At 40.3% G+C, this 6,010-nt stretch overlaps 1 pseudogene; it reads left to right on the forward strand.

Moving 5' to 3' along the window:
- Window positions 1–292: 292 nt before the first annotated feature.
- Window positions 293–2,356, forward strand: LOC138991456 (endogenous retrovirus group K member 25 Env polyprotein-like; annotated as a pseudogene).
- The last annotated feature ends 3,654 nt before the right edge of the window (window positions 2,357–6,010 follow it).

Consider the following 6,010-nt stretch of genomic DNA (forward strand, 5'->3'; position numbering starts at 1 on the left):
GCCCATCATACTCTTAAAATTATTATTAAAACAGAAATGGGGAATATGGAAGAGAAGATACACTTCTTATCCTATGAATCCTCAAGTGTTATTATCTTTAACTCTTTATTCCTTAAATTTTTTAAATTTAATAAAAGTTCTGATACTTGTGCAGACAGACATTTTGCAGAGGAAAACAGTAAGCAACTGTTAGAAGTCAACACACCAATATGGTATAAACAGTTTAATCAATGGTCGCCAGGAATCTTACGACTCCTAGGCAAAGGTTACGGTCTTGTCATTGCAGATGGAGAAGAAATCTTGGTTCCACTTTGCCATGTCTATTACTGAGAAGAACCATGAGACTGGACTCCCCCAACAGGTGGCGCAGCTGACACGAAGGGTCTCATCAATGACCATAGAGGAGCCGAAGAGAAAACGTCAACGTCTGAACCCCTACCCGACATGGGCTTGGGTGAAAAATATGACTCATCAGGCTGAACAAACACTGAAAGTTACTGGAACTCCCATGACTCCAGATAAGCTGTTTGTGGCAATGCTAGCTGTTCTCTTGTTCCTCTGGGGTAAGTGCGGAATATGTTTACTGGGCATACATACCTAATCCACCCTTGTTATCCATAATGGATTGGGTCGACAAGGCCCCTGTGGTATTCACCAGTGACAGCCTGCACTTCCCAGCTCCATGGTCAACACGAAGACCAGTTCATGAAGAAGATGAAGGAAGAAAAATAAATATTTCTATTGGATTCAAAACCTTACCCAAATGTTTTGGATCTCACCCTTTATGCATGACCATATTTGCACAATGGTAGGCTTACTCAGCACACAATGGTTCTGCCTATCGTATAGGAATGTTTGCAACCGCATCCTTCCTGCTAAATGGCTCTGAGAGGCATTATCCTGGACAAATAGTTAACTATACTAATTCACTCTTCCGGCCTGAAGAACCAATATGTGATGTTGTATCATGAAGAAGGAACTAATCAATTCAATCTCTATATTGGTCAGATTGTTGGGGACAGTTTGGGAAAACCTCTATCATTCAGCAAAATCAATTTATATTTAAATTCATTGACTGGGGACCCCACGGATTGTTTGTGAACTGCTCTGAGGAACAAGAAAAGAACCATAACTGTTCCTGGTATAATAAGTCCAACGTGTGGGGATTTCATAAGACCAATACTAGATTTTGGACTGATAAGGACGTACTGTTAAATTGGTATAATGGGGGATTGTCTCCACCTTGACCCAGAATCATAGTCCCTATTGTGGGACCTGAGCAATGGCATGTGTGGAAGATTCCTGCTGCATTGGAGCGCTTTGCCAGTGTGTATGGGACTGCAAAAGCCTTAAAACCTCAAAACTATACCTTTTTATACAATAGTACAGGTTATATCCAATCTTGTGTGCACCTCCCATACATGTTTATTGTAGGTAACTTTGATATAGATCTTTCTGCTAAGATTGTTAATTGTATAGCATGTGCCTTGTATACATGTTTAAACCATACTATTTCATATCATAATGTCAACATTGCAATAGTCGAGCAGAGATCTGAATTGTGGCTTCCTGTTAACCTAACAGAACCATGGACCGACTCTGTATTTCTCTCAGTGTTACTCAAAAATGGCTTAAAGACGTCAAAGTGCATAATGCTAATGCTAAGCTAAGTCACTTCAGTCGTGTCCAACTCTGTGAGACCCCATAGACAGCAGCCCGCCAGGCTCCACCGTCCCTGGGATTCTCCAGGCAAGAAGATCCTTAGTCTAATATCTATTACAGTAGGAACCCTATCTGGTATGGCACTACACAATTCTATACAGAATCATGATTTTATAACTGCTTGGCACAAAGATTCCCATGATCTCTGGACTCGACAAGCTCAAATAGATCAACAATTGCAAACACAAATTAATGAATTACAAACAGCGGTAATTAATGTAGGAGATCAAGTACAGCAACTTACTTTCCAAACACATATACGTTGTCACTGGAATTTTACTTCTTTCTGTATGACTAACATGCCCTATAATGGCACTGAATATCCTTGGGATAAAGTTAAATCACATTTGCAGGATCTCACGGATAACTCAAGTTTGGACATCAACCTTCTAAAATGACAAATTGCTAATTTTCAAGTTAAAATATCTAAGGAATTATATAGCACCCAATTTTATGATACTTTAACCAAAACATTATCTTCTCTGGATCCCAGGACTTGGTTTTCAGGAGGCAACCTTTTTATGTATATATTAATTGCTCTGCTTTTTCTGTCCTTGTTTGTAGGATACAGACGTCTCTACTCAAGACTCCGTGCCTCCCACAAAGGAGTCCAGTTAGCAGCTGCCGTGCTTAAACTAAAAACAAAAAGAGGATATGTTGGGAGGCACAGTGCAAAATAGCCTTGAAGGAGAATGTCCTCAGGGAAATGGCAAAGGGCCAGAAGTACCCAGGCATTGTGTACTGATAGCTGAAAAACATTTCCTGCCTTTGGCTATGCTCAGAGCCAAAATTTAGTGATTAAACATTAAAGACGTTGCTTGAGAAAATGGGTCATGGATAAACACATGGGTCGTTAAGAACGCACTGGTCCTTGAAGTATCTTTTACTGATTATATCTTAGCCTTGTAGGTGCCCTGCTGGCCATATGTTCTAAGCTCTTTGTTCCTTGCTCCTATAAAAAGGCTTGACTACAGAAATAAAGTTGTCAGTCTTTGCAGAGACTGTCCGAGCGTTGTTCTTTCAGGTTCGCTGTTTCCAAGTCCCGGGAAAGAAAATTCCCACAGGGTGCATATATATTTATAATTGTTATACCTTCTTCGATTTATCCTTTGATCATTATGTAGTGTCCTTCTTTGTCTCTTTTTACAGCCTTTGTTTTAAAGTCTATTTTATCTGATATGAGTATTGCTACTCCTGCTTTCTTTTGATCTCTATTTGCATGGAATATCTTTTTCCAGTCCTTCACTTTCAGTCTGTATGTGTCCCCTGTTTTGAGGTGGGTCTCCTGTAGACAACATATATAGGGGTCTTGTTTTTGTATCCATTCAGCCAGTCTTTGTCTTTTGGTTGGGGCATTCAACCCATTTACGTTTAAGGTAATTACTGATAAGTATGATCCCATTGCCATTTACTTTATTGTTTTGGGTTCGAGTTTATATACCGTTTTTGTGTCTCCTGTCTAGAGAATATCCTTTAGTATTTGTTGGAGAGCTGGTTTGGTGGTGCTGAATTCTCTCAGCTTTTGCTTGTCTGAGAAGCTTTTGATTTCTCCTTCATATTTGAATGAGATCCTTGCTGGGTACAGTAATCTGGGCTGTAGGTTATTTTCTTTCATCACTTTAAGTATGTCTTGCTATTCCCTCCTGGCCTGAAGAGTTTCTATTGAAAGATCAGCTGTTATCCTTATGGGAATCCCCTTGTGTGTTATTTGTTGTTTTTCCCTTGCTGCTTTTAATATTTGTTCTTTGTATTTGATCTTTGTTAAATTGATTAATATGTGTCTTGGGGTGTTTTGCCTTGGGTTTATCCTGTTTGGGACTCTCTGGGTTTCTTGGACTTGGGTGATTATTTCCTTTGCCATTTTAGGGAAGTTTTCAACTATTATCTCCTCAAGTAAATACTCATGGTCTCATGGTCTTTCTTTTTGTCTTCTTCTTCTGGGACTCCTATGATTAGAATGTTGTGGTGTTTAATATTGTCCTGGAGGTCTCTGAGATTGTCCTCATTTCTTTTAATTCGTTTTTATTTTTTCCTCTCTGATTCATTTATTTCTACCATTCTATCTTCTATTTCACTAATCCTATCTTTTGCCTCCATTATTCTACTATTTGTTGCCTCCAGAGTGTTTTTGATCTCATTTATTGCATTATTCATTATATATTGACTCTTTTTTTATTTCTTCTAGGTCCTTGTTAAACCTTTCTTGCATTTTCTCAATTCTTGCCTCCAGGCTATTTATTAATGATTCCATTTTGATTTCAAGATTTTGGATCAATTTCACTATCATTATTCGGAATTCTTTATCAGGTAGATTCCCTATCTCTTCCTCTTTTGTTTGGTTTGGTGGGCATTTATCCTGTTCCTTTACCTGCTGGGTATTCCTCTGTCTCTTCATCTTGTTTATATTGCTGAGTTTGGGGTGGCCTTTCTGTATTCTGGCAGTTTGTGGAGTTCTCTTTATTATGGAGTTTCCTCACTGTGGGTGGGGTTGTATCAGTAGCTTGTCAAGGTTTCTTGGTTAGGGAAGCTTGTGTCAGTGTTCTGGTGGGTGGAGCTACATTTCTTCTCTCTGGAGTGCAATTAAGTGTCTAGTAACAAGTTATGAGATGTCAATGGATTTGGAGTAACTTTGGGCTGCCTGTATATTGAATCTCAGGGCTGTGTTCCTGTGTTACTGGAGAATTTGCGTGGTATGTCTTGCTCTGGAACTTGTTGGCCCTTGGGTGGTGCTTGGTTTCAGTGTAGGTATGGAGGCATTTGATGAACTCCTATCGCTTAATGTTCCCTGGAGTCAGGTGTTCTATGATGTTCTCAGGATTTGGACTTGAGCCTCCTTAAGGACTTAAGCCTTTTCAGTCTTATTTTTACAGTAGTCTCAAGACTTCTTCTATACAGCACCGTTGATAAAACATCTAGGTTAAAGATGAAAAGTTTCTCCACAGTGAGGGACACCCAGAGAGGTTCACAGGTTTACACAGAGAAGAGAAGAGGGAGGAGGGAGTTAGAGGTGACCCTAATGAGATGAGGTGGAATCAAAAGAGGAGAGAGCAAACTAGCAAGTAATCACTTCATTATGTGTGCTCCACAGTTTGGACCACTCAGAGATGTTCATGGAGTTATACCGAGAAGAGAAGAGGGAGGAAGGAGACAGAGGTGGCCAGGAGGATAAAAGCGGGGAATGAAAAGGAGAGAGACAGATCCAGCCAGTAATCAGTTCCCTAAGTGTCCTCCACCATCTGGAATACACAGAGATTCAGAAAGTTGGGTAGAGAAGAGAAGGAGGAGAGAGGAGACAGAGGCGACCTAGTGGAGAGAAAGGAGAGTCCAAAGGGGGAGAGAGCAGTCAAACCAGTAATCTCGCTCCCAAGTAAAAATAGGTACTGAAGATTGGGTTCTTAAAGGTACAAAATTGATAACAAATACCAAAAAGCAAAGATTAAAATTCTAGAGTAGAGGTTGTATTTTCAAAAATACCATATTAAAGAAAAGAAGAAGAAAAAAAAATTCACAAAAGTTATTAAAAATATATATATATATGAAGTTTGCTTTTAGTCTTTTTTGAAAAGTAATAGTAAGTTATAAAAATGAAAATTAAAGGAGTAATAGAGGACTTAAAAAAAGTTAAAAAGAAAAGAAAAAGAAAAAAAGAAGAAGAAGAAAAAAGAAAAGAATGATCATAAAAATAGTAAAAATATATCTAGGACTTTCTCTGGTGTTGTTGTGGGCAGTGTGGGGTCAGTTCATTTTCGGATAGTTTCTTGGTCTGGCTTATATTTCTCAGATCTATAGGCCCCTTCCTATGTAGTTGGTACTAACTACAGGGTTTTAGTCTATTGCACCTGTCACTTCCAAGGCAGTTCCCTCGGGTTTAGCTTCTGTTTGCTGGTCTCTTCAGTGTCTGATTTCTGTCCTGACACAAGGAGGGTGGTGGTGGACACTTTTTTAGGCTCACTTGTTCAGTTGTGCTGTGGGGAGGGAGGGATGCTGCAAACAAATAACACTGGTGTGTGCTTGTAGTGTCTCAGCCACACTGGGCTTGCACCCACTCATGGCGCGTGCACCCTCCCTGCCCACACAGCTCAGGCTCTAGGTTGCTCTTCCTGGAACCGTCCAAGGCCGCCCCTGGGCTGCATGCACCTCCCAGGTCTAAGCCACTCAGGTTCAGGCACTCAGGTAATCCTCAGAGGCTCAGACTCCATTGGGCCTGCGTTTTGTGCCCTTCCCAGCTCCGAGCAGCTCAGGTAATGAGGTGTTTGGCGAGCACGGTCACTGCGACTTATCGCCTCTC

Source organism: Bos mutus, chromosome 17 (assembly GCF_027580195.1).
Source record: "Bos mutus isolate GX-2022 chromosome 17, NWIPB_WYAK_1.1, whole genome shotgun sequence".
In the NCBI taxonomy this organism is placed as follows: Eukaryota; Metazoa; Chordata; class Mammalia; order Artiodactyla; family Bovidae; genus Bos; species Bos mutus.